The sequence below is a fragment of the Pagrus major genome, chromosome 8 (assembly GCF_040436345.1).
Source record: "Pagrus major chromosome 8, Pma_NU_1.0".
In the NCBI taxonomy this organism is placed as follows: domain Eukaryota; kingdom Metazoa; phylum Chordata; class Actinopteri; order Spariformes; family Sparidae; genus Pagrus; species Pagrus major.
In genome coordinates this window covers 10,106,012-10,117,420 of record NC_133222.1, presented here as the reverse complement: position 1 = coordinate 10,117,420, position 11,409 = coordinate 10,106,012, and the positions used below count along the sequence as shown (strand labels likewise).

General features: G+C 36.8%; 1 long non-coding RNA gene across 1 annotated transcript; it reads left to right on the top strand.

The window, feature by feature from the left end:
* Positions 1-3,797: 3,797 nt before the first annotated feature.
* LOC141001036 (uncharacterized) lies at positions 3,798-10,866 on the top strand. The gene is made up of 5 exons (XR_012179577.1): positions 3,798-3,978; positions 5,383-5,448; positions 5,592-5,653; positions 9,091-9,147; positions 10,578-10,866. It is a non-coding gene; the product is annotated as an uncharacterized lncRNA (long non-coding RNA).
* The last annotated feature ends 543 nt before the right edge of the window (positions 10,867-11,409 follow it).

The following is an 11,409-nucleotide window of genomic DNA, read 5'->3' as shown; positions in this document are numbered from 1 at the left end:
TTTTGTACTATAAATGACACACACCTTTTCCAGACTGCCGGGAATATAATTCTCATAGGTGTCGTTTACACTTTTTGAAATAACAAGTTTTGTCCCCATCACTTTTTAAAAGAAGAAATAGTTTAAAATGTGCTAAAAAATAGCTTGCGCCAAGAAATGTTACCTTACAAATGAGATAGAATGAAATTTGATGCTCCATTATGCAATTTTTCAATGACTGTAATGATCTACTATGACCTCATGCAATCCCCTAATGCCAGTAAGTGCATATGTTAAAAAAAACATTTAAAAAAAAATTATCTAAGTCCTTATGTCCCAACCACTTTTCAACACACAGTCAGTTAGTTTTGAACGCACGTATGTCCAACGTGTGCGTGCCTTGCAAAAAATGTTACCTGCAAGTGGCTCTTTAAAGGCTCCACAATACAGCAACACAGAAGACATGACTTTGCCCTCAGCTAGTGTTAGTATATTCATATATCATGCATTGTTTCTCTTCCAGTCAATGGTTTTACAATTTGGTATTCTTAGATATCAGACTATTATCTTTGAAAAATGTGCAGCAAAAGAGGAAAAAAGCATATTTCAGGTGTTTATATTCTACATTCAAAGAAATATTTATTGAAAAAACAGGGTTAATGGTGTAATGTGGTATATGGCAAATTTCCTACAGCATCTGAAGGCAGCATTTCTCTGTTTACCAATAGGACATAGCAAACCCAATTTTCCAAGGGCAGCAGACTGCAGGTCATGACCACAGATTCCAAGAAAGTCTTGAACGGACAAGATGGTGAAAAGCATCCCACTGATCCGTGGCGGTGATAACTAATTGATTTGACAAAATCTATACACGCACAGTCAATGTCTTTCCTTGTCTTTCTCACTCAGACACACAGGCAGACACAAATTATCTCCATTTATATTTTCACTACACTTTGGGCATGCAATATGCGTAATCCTGATTAAAAAAGTAGATCACCGCTTAGATTTGGCACAACAAAAAATTCCCTCTGAAGGCTTGTGGTTAGAAATGCTTCAGACATACATCAGACTTATTCATCAGACTCATTTCTACACAGTGTGCAAACCTGAGGGGACTCCCTTTATCTGAAAACAACAACACAACAGCCCGTTTAGCTTCGTCTGGTTTGATGTGTCTTATTTTCTGAACACCTACTCCTGGGAGCGAGGGCCCTCTGCTGCTATTTAATTTGATCAAAGCCCAGCAGATGGCAGCATAAAATAACAACAGGAGGACTGCATTTTTCCTTCAACACATAGGTCAAAATTCAGAAGAGACTGATTTGTAGCAGAACTCAGTTCATGAAACATACGCTGGCTGCAATTTCTTTCTCATAAAATGGGATATAATGCATATGAATTGAGGAATGCAGTGTAAACTAACATGCACACAAAACCATATATTGCTATATCTTGATTTTGCATGGAGATTTATTGCTCATTGAGAATACTTTGCTCCGTGAAGCATGATTCAGTTGCCGCAAGGCGACATAAATCTCAAGCAGAAGAGGGGTTTTCACATTCTGAGAAAAACATCCTGAACTTTGCTCAGAGAAGCGGCTCAGAGCTCAGAGTGTGACTGCAGGGATCGTGTTACACTGCTTAAACTGGGTTACAATCCGGTTTGGTTTGAGTGCTTCAGTTTCAGTTTAGCTACCATTAAACACAAATAGTTGTTCTCACAAAGCACTGAATTAAGACTGAAGTATAGGCTGAATACACAGTCATGGTGTTGGTTTTGGAACTCGCTAAGCTCGAGTTTAAAAGCTGTTTGTTGAGCTACGTGACTACTATGTTTGTTATGTTAATCATCAGTGGTGTTTTGCAATGTAACAGGAGGTTTGGTGTGCATGCTTTCATCTGAAATAACACACCCATGAGTGCAATCCGCCCTGTTGTCGGTGCCGTTTTGCAATGTGTTACAGCACACCCTTCTGCAACACTGCTGTGTGCTTTCATGGCTGCAACACTGGCTTCCCATTCTGAGAAATAGACAGGCTTTATGGTAAATGTGCTTAGTATTCTAGCTTGACTGGCTTTTAACTGTATATGAATGCATTTTTTTCCCTATATTAATGCAAGTTTGGCTTTTTATATCTATATGAATGTAATTTTATTTAAATGAATACAACTAGTGGTCATCATGTATGTGATATGTGTTGTATGCCAAGAGTTGACCCCAGGAAGATTAGCTGATGGCATCAGCTAATAGGGATCCTTTAAATAAAAAAATAAACACATTATATATCATAGTAATTGGTACCATACTAATGTGAATGTCCCTGCTTACCACTGACTTGAGTCTTTACCTCCTTATAAAATGGCAACCAAGATGTTTCTTTGTATCAAGTATGGCACCAAGCATGTGTTTACTTTTTATTGTTCTTTCCTCTTTGTTTATTCTGTCTTCTCAACAAATGTAACCGCCTTAACTGAAACCAAATAGGTGCTCTTAACTCAGCTTTGTGGTACATTTCCAATTCTCAATCTCAGTTTTAGACCACAACACAAATGACAACGACAACTGCAAACAAATTTTTGGTCGGTAAACACTCCCCTATTCAAACCCATCCAACCAGTCAGTCAATATAAGGCTGTGTTCCCTTCACTTGTAGCGTCTGGATTTGTAATACACTTGCAGGGCCCTCTTGTTGCTAGGCTGAGGATCTTTTTAAAGAAATCTTCCCCTGCACAGAGCATGCGCTGTGGTCTGAAACACCTCATTGGTTAGTGATGGGGGTGGAGTGCATACCTCAGACTCCACAGACTGTCCAATGAAGGCTGCACTGACTGAGCGGGCCAAAGTTTTCCAAGTGTGGTTGCCCCCATTGGAGTTTCTAATTTTGTTTCTTCAAAATTTCCTCAGCTAAAATAGATAATATAATTGATTTTTTTGCTGTTTTGCCACAGGCAGGGCTCACTTCTCTCAAGCTTCAGTTACACTTATTATGTGGAGCCTTTCAATCCTCAATTTCTGAATAGTTTTTTTTATATATATGTGTGTTTGTATTATGAAAACACCTCAATGTTTCCTTTATCATTATGAAATGATGGCAATCAGGCATTAATACCAGGAGATAAGTCACATGTCTGAACTTTGCTGTACACAAACCAGGGAATAAATGTGTTATTGATCATTTATTAGCAGCCCTGCACACACAGTAGACTACATTTCAAGGCTCCCCTAAAGGAAAGGTTCAAAGAAGGCCTGTGTTTACTGATGTAAACACTACTGTGTGATATAACACAACAAATATACATACTTGTGTTTTGAGCTGTGTTCCTATATGGAAGCAGACTAACTGGATCACAGGAGGAAATGTGTTTTTTCTTCCCATTAGCAGACATATAAACCCATCTTCATATTGACAGTAGTAAGCTATACCACTTCTGTGACACAGAGCATCACTGTTTTTATAAGATTACATTTAAATATTATTTAAATCATTCAATTACATACCAGCAAATTAGGTCAAACCTGTGTTACCATTAAAAAGTTCCCAACTTCTAGCTAGCTTGATTTGATTGGTTTACTCCCGACGTGCCTGTGTGTGTGTAGCTATTCCTATTTATCACATAAACAACATTAAGTTTGTTTTGTTGACGCCACTTTTAAAAAAAACAAATACGTTTTTAGTTTTGCTTAATAAAAAAAAATAATAATAATAATATACGCTTCAGGCTCAGTGGGCTGCTAACGCTAGCTTGGACGGGGCTGGAGAGAGGAAGTGGAGTTTGGCTTACGTTGAGAGGAAAGTGGGCAGAGCCGCTGAAGGATATCAGCTCAGGCAGAGGCAGAGAGGAGGACACACACAGCAGAGGAGCAAGGCGTCGAGAGCGGAGAGGAGGAAGGGCGGAACGATGCGGCCGAAAGACCCACCAAAACGACGAAAATCGCCCCAAAAAGCGACACCGACCAGGGCAGATGACGGCGGATAGACACGGCCTGGAAAATGGGTAAGAAATTACGAGTAATCCAACATTAATAGCTGTAAAATACGAGTCGGGGGTGTCTGGCAATATGGTGGCTGGAACGACAGTTAGACGCAGTGTTGTAAAAATGGCCATGGTGTGTTGTCAGCGAAGAATAAAGATAACGACGTAGAGACTGTAAATTGCACGAAATGGTGTTTTAGTTGGTGGATTTTGCATGTTTTGTAGCCCTTTTTCGAGTTAACTTTGTTGATATTTGGACAAGCACATTTGTTCTCGACCTGTTTGGAGTTTTTTCAACCTACGCATTTAAAATTTGCTTTGTCCTTGAAAGGGCAAATGCCCTTGTTCGTATTTGCTCGACAAAAACAACAAAATTAGGCAAATGTTTCGTTTTTTGAATGTTGTACTGTGACTGAATGACATCAACTCATCAATCTTAAGCAGATTTTTGTTTATTTTCAGTATACTTGTTTTTTTGAGGTTTTTCTCCGAATTATAAATCAAAAATACACTTAAAAATCGACAGTTTTTCACAGTATCTGACCACAGGGCTGCACACATGTAGTTTATAACAAGATTTAAGAAAGTGTGAGATGCTTAATTCTTTTTATTTGAAACATAGTTGAAATAAATTGGGACAAGTTGTCAAAATGCTCTAAATCTGACTATTGAAAACAATTCTTCGATTGTAGACACTCTTCATACACAATACTTGGATTTGTTTGCCAATTACAGCTTCTATATGTTTTAAAAGCTTAGATATACTTCGAAATACAAAATAGGGTGTTGGCTTTTAACCCTTTGAGGTACTGAATGGAGAAGTAATCTAAATATATACATTTATTTTGTTTTTCCATCTTACATTACACCTGTGAGACACGTTAAGAAAGATTTTTATGTTAGAAAGCTTCACTACAAGTATGTGAATTTAAGAAAACTCAAAATACTGCATTAAAATTAAATAAAGAAATAAATTCATCTCAATATTACGGTCTCATGGACAAGGTTGTTGGTTTACCCACATATGAAGGCAAATACCACACATTATAAATAGATAATATACTCTCTTTTATAATACGTATTTATGCATGTTAAAGTATATGGTAAATCCAAAGGATTAGTACCACCCTGCACGAAACAAAATGTCCCCTGAAAGCTATTCTCAATGGGACATTACTGTCGAAGACAAATTTAGTTGCATTTTGATCCACCAAGACACGCTAAGAAGAAACATATCCACCAACTAAATGTGCAACAACTTATTTATGATTTTCTTAATATGTTAATGAGCTCTGAAACTATCCCGAAAATTATCTTTAAAATATCTCAAAACACAAATAGTCTATTTATGTCTGGTTTTATGCAAACATAAGTCACACATTATAACTACAAAAATGAACAAAAATCATGTTTTGTGTTTTGCAGGTATTCCCTTGATGTTTCACAAAGTGCGTGGACGAAGAAAGGACGTCATGTGACTCGCGCTAAATGGTATGTGTTTTTAACCGTTTCAGACATTTAAATGTTTTTTGCAGTCCTACTAGCTTCTTTGTCTTCCCTGCTACATGCATATAACCAGTAGGGTGTGCTATTGTCACATTTCGTCTCTGACTCTTATTTTGTCTTTTTTTAAGGGTTAACATGTAGCCACCATGAAGTCGAAGGATTCGAGTGACCCTCGCAGCAATGGGGAATTGTAAGTATAATTTTTAAGATAGACAAATTATCCTTAGAAAACTCTGCATATTATGCGCTTCTCTGCACTTAACTCTTCAAATGCGTTAAATCTAATTTACTTTTTTAATGACCTCAAACATAACTAAGCGAACAGCAGCGTAAATAAAGTATATTTTTTATTTTATGTGTACGTCATTGCTAAGAAATAGCGCTAAGCATGATTTCATATGTAGCTTCTGTTTTTATAGTAGCATTGTCCCAGTTTTGACTGAAGGCAATAACAATCGTGTTCAATCTTAGAAAAGTTACGCCACCTAGTGTATGATGTGGCGAGGACGTGCACATCAATTAAAGATACGTATGAGTAATCAAATTTCCCGGAAGAGATATTTCAGTTAGCATCGAATACTAACTGAAATATATTACACTTAGTATACATTTTAGAGTGTTTTGACCATTTAGTGGTTCCAACGTATCGCTAAAATAGTCTGACAGTTAAACATACTGGTGAAAACTTAATTTAAATTATAGGATGTGCCCGATTGGGCAGGTCGTAAAAAAGAATTAAGTTCATTGTTTTTTTCGGAGCTGATAATGGAAGTAGCTAAGGAGGGAGCCATCTTGCTTCTCTCTTATCTCTGTTGAGAGTTGCACATGTACAGTACCGATTGATCAGTCGTGGGTAAATGGTGGGGGTCACTTGGAGTTCATTTGGGTGGGGTTAGTGGATGTGGGCAAAACTCCAACCATGTGACGCACAGTTTGCCGCAGGCTGTTGAGCAAGGCGCATAAGATGTAACATAGCAATTAACTTAAGGCTTTGTGGTTATTTGCTACACCCTTAAAAGATATTGGGACAAGTTAAAATTGACTTTGGGCAAGTTGATTTCAGACCCACATGCCAAAGGAAGCGCGGAAAAAAACATTAATGTTGAATCCTGGCAATAAAAATACAACTGAGTATCACATCGCACCTATATTAGTCATATTAATTGACACCTACTTACATGTAACTGCCATTCAACATCAACTTTGGCGTCAATGCAAGAAGTACATTTGGTGGGGTCGCGATTCTTCTAGATCATGCTGCGGTTTGAACATTCATTGCAGCTTTTAGCATTATAATTCTTGAGCGGTTAGGATGTTGCGTCTCCCTTTAAGAGTCATACTCAAAATAAAAAGCTGTATCAAGACTTATAGTGAAACTAAGCAGGGGCGGATAATGTTTAACATTTCGACCCTGGGTTAGGAACGGGTGGTCGTAGATTTTAGATTCCAATCGATCTTCAAGGCGTCAACAATCTACTTCTCAGTTGAATCGATGAGATTGCGGAATCGAATGTCCTCTTATGTGTACAAACTTTAAATAACCATCTATGAGCAGATCTGCTTTGCATGAACAAGCTACTAGAGTGATGTAGCCAACTAGAGGGCAGTGCTGATTTAGATGAACTACGTCACTTGGCTCTTTATGCGATGATGTATTAAACAACATGGAGGATGAGGAATTTGTGCCATGATAGAAATATCTTGAATGCAAAGATATGTTTCAAAAGGGCAAATGGAGAAATTCATTGGCCATTTATGTCAGGCTATAGTCTACAGGGCATTTCATTCTTCAAACTGAGAAAAAAGATGGCAATTTAGAATGTGGATCATAATTGTGATTAGTCATATTGTTTTATAGCCAAAACACCCACCTCTAACTCAGGGTTGCGTAGAACATATTTTTCGATTACTGCCATACTGGACTGTTTTGTTTGTGAAAACATCCCAAATTTGATTACATTCATATTTTTTTGATTACATGTTGCTCAGTTTATTCAAGCCTGCAAACTGGTGACATTTCACAAGGCTCATTGTAAAAGAACTACTGGCCATTTTGGCTCAACAGTTGCAGTTTTGAAATACAGTTTAATCCTGGCCTGTTGAGGGCATTATGAAGACAGTCAAATTAATTTTATTATCATCCATGTTTTCACCATAGGTTACATATTTGGTGCCATATGCTGCATTTTATCTTGATTGTACATTATTTTTTCATGTCACAGCTTTGTGACACTTGGAAAATATTCTCATATAACCTCAAGATATTAGCCAAATTGAAGTCTGAACAGTTCCTGTCTTAATTGGCAGGTGTGATGTTGTTTGCAACCAAAACAACATCATTGAAAATACTTCCCTACCAAAATATGAATAAATGAAGCCAATCTTGAAATATGAGAGATGTCTTGAGACACAACAGCAACAACAACTTAATGACTTAACTACCTACTTGTGATCGATATTTAGGCCTATTCATGTGACCATTTTGCCGCTTTGAAACATTCACACAAATGCACAGTTTGGATAATGAGTAAAATAAATTTCTAAAATCGTCTACTAAAGATCAGTCACGGGTCAAAGACCGCTCTTAACCAAATAAAATAGATAAAGCAAGTCACCCTTAACACAGAAAAGTGCATTTTTGGCCTCCCCCCTAAATTCTTCACTTCATTTTCTTCACTGACAGTAGAAATAAACTCGAATTCTTACAACAAAAATCCTGAGAGTAGAAATACCACCAAAACATCAAGGCAAAACCATAAAGTTAGCTATCTGAATTGCTTAGTTTGACAAAAGGAATTTGGTGGACTTTCACTGTAATGTAAAAACGAACAAACCAAAAAAAAACCACCAATTCTAATGTTGCAGTAGATTGACAACTCTGAGGTGCATGAGTGCACAAGAAATCTCAAACTTACACAGTGTCAAGTTTCACTTCTGCACATACCTTCGTTAAAAATGCAGGGCTCTTCCCTGACCATGCACCACAGGCATTGTTTTTTCTTTTGGCCCTGAAAAAAGACCTGATAAGTTGTCATTACCACTGTAATAAGACATGTAATTAGTTGTAATCATTACTCCAGTTGTGAAACTTTTTTTTTGTTTGCTGTATTTGACCCCCCATACACTGTAAACCTTATAAAATATCTAAAACCATACAGTGCTGATTTAATCACACAACAGTTAGCTGACATTGAGTCTTGTTAGTAATAGTGATCAGTAAGGTTGCAGTACTCAATGCTTTATAAAGTCAAATATGAAAAGATATATGGTATTCAGGCTTAAGGTTTCTGTTAAATTAGGGTTATTGAAAGAACAATAAAGCTACAATTGGACTTCAATCAATTTTCGGTCAAAGCATTTGCTGTGACATGAGCTAATAATTGATTTAAAGTTGTTAATACTGGGAAGGTTGGTGACAATTGTATATTTTCTTTGAGACAAACACATTCCTCAAATTCAAAAGATTGCGTGTTTAAGTAATTTTTGCCAGTCAGTGTTTAAATCAGAAGTCCCAAATGCCCACATTAGTTAAAGCCAGCCACATTGATTGGCCCACTAGTATACCATTTGTGTGTAAATCTGATTTATGGTAATATGGTATCATTCATTATTCTTTCTCTTCCACAGTGGAGACCTGCACTGGTGGGAAGAATTTCCAAATTTGAAGAAAAAGAAGACAGCTCTGTAAGTTTTTCATGTTTGAACTCAGTATCATTCAAATGCCTACTGAACTAATGTAATCCATAGAAAATGTCCTCCTTCCTCGAGATGTTCTCTACAATCACATTTGGATAGGTTGAGGATACTGCACACATATTTTAAGCAGACCTCTCCCCACATTTATCTGGAACATTTGTTACTGCCTTTCAGAGTTAATTCTAAAGGCTAGCAAAAGACCTAGATGTTAGCACGTAGCGTGCAAAATGAAATGTTAAGCTTGTAAATGTACACAGGAATTTTCTTAATCATGTGGTTTAATTAATTATTAATAATATAAGCATTTTTTTACTGTGGCTTTATGTGGACATTGGCTGCGTTACCTCCTGTTGTTACATTACAAAAAAGGCCACATTACTTCAAGAGATGCTGAATTCTCCGCTTTTGCTAAAATGCGTGATAGGTTTTAAGCCGTAAAAATTCACGCTCAAACATCCAGGTCACATTAGTTACATTTAACTGCCACATTTCAACATTTAAAGAGCAGTAAGGGAACTTTTTTTTTCTGATTTTGAACAATAGATGTCTGAAAACATCATTGTTTCAATGGTTGCTTTAACACTTATTAATGCTATTGTCAAACTGTTGGTCAGTCATGTATTTGCTTTGGTGACTGGTTATCATTTTGTTAAATCAGTCAAGGCATCCTATTTTGCATACAGCATTGTTTGCTCACATGCCAGTGTTTTGTTTTTTAATCGAAATTTTTTTTGAGCATCAATGTTGCATAAAGCTTAAAAAATGTTTATGCATGATGTGAACTAGGCTAACTCTAGACTCACCATACCCCTGGTGGTCAGTTGTTGAACTCATAATAATAACTTACGAAATATTGGAGCCTTTACTCAACTCGGACTTCATTTTGCAGGTTACTTTGAACTCACCAAACAATATGTCAGTTCGAAGCCACATCAAATGTTAATTTAGATTAGGCCCGTCAGCATTGTTGCACTTCTCACTGTATAACTTAATACCAAGAATTCCCTTTTACCAGATCTACAAATGTATTTCGCGTAACGTATTAAAAGTCGGATTTCATTTCGTATAGGAATTGAAAAAAACACAAGTGTTGGCTGTAAAACAATATTTCAACAGCTTTGATCCTAAAACACACACTCAAAACTGTAGCTTGCGTTAAACGCATCATGTCAATACAATGATTTTTAATTACAGTTTGAGAAGGGCAACTTTGTTAAATATTTAAACAAGTGGGTATTCTTACAAACGCTCATGTTTGCGCAATGCTAGCTAACGCAACTGACGGCTAGCTGTGACTATTCTGTCTTAATTTCAGTTAAGATTAGCAAGCCGTCGTTTTCCTCTGGACAAGTGAATCATTGCTCATTTCAGTTGCACTGTGGGCTTACAACCTTTCCTTCTTTTTTTATCCTATCAAGACCCCATTCAACTGGATATTGCTGAGGTGGAGACAGCGTTGTTTAACGTGAAGATTGCAAGTGATTTGGCAGTTAGCCAAATTTTGACAAGATGAAACTGTTTTTTCTGACTGGACTTTGACGATTGGATTTTTATTTTTTTTTACGACAACATGGACACTGGAACACTGTTGCTGGCTGTATAGTGGACTTGTTGAAAAATGACATTATTGTTTTTGAGAAACACAAAATCCGCCTGTGTACATTTGATATTCAAATGTTGTTTTTAAATAAAGTGTATGACCACGTATTTTTTCCTGGCTTTGTTTCCTTAGCTAATTAACCAGAAAATCACAAGAGGATATTTGGCGTAATATTTTGATAGTGTTAAAGTCCATTAGCTCCGCTGTATGTTTTTAATATTTCAGCTAATTCATTCAACAAATTAATTAGGGTTGCATTGACGTTGTGTCACTTGCCATCATGGTTTGCCCATTTAGTTTACGAGCTAGCCAAGTGCTAAAGCTACGCATTGGGTCGATGAATCTCCTTAAGTAATGTTTATTTTTCGAGTGTTTTTATGCAAAGGAAATTATCACTGGATTGATGAGACGAAGGGAAAGGGGTTAATGAAAGCGCACACTTGTGCTTTAATAAATCCTAATTAATGAAAACAGTTGAATACATTCACATTTATAAAGTAGCTTTAAAAAGGTTTTGGTCTGAACAGAAATGGTTTCCAAAGGCTCCCTAAAATGGCTCCTGGTCGTCCTTCTTCCTGTCTGAGCAGGAAGTGATGCAATTGGTGCAAAAGAATTAAACACTTTACCAGCCTCTCAATATTCTTACCTTT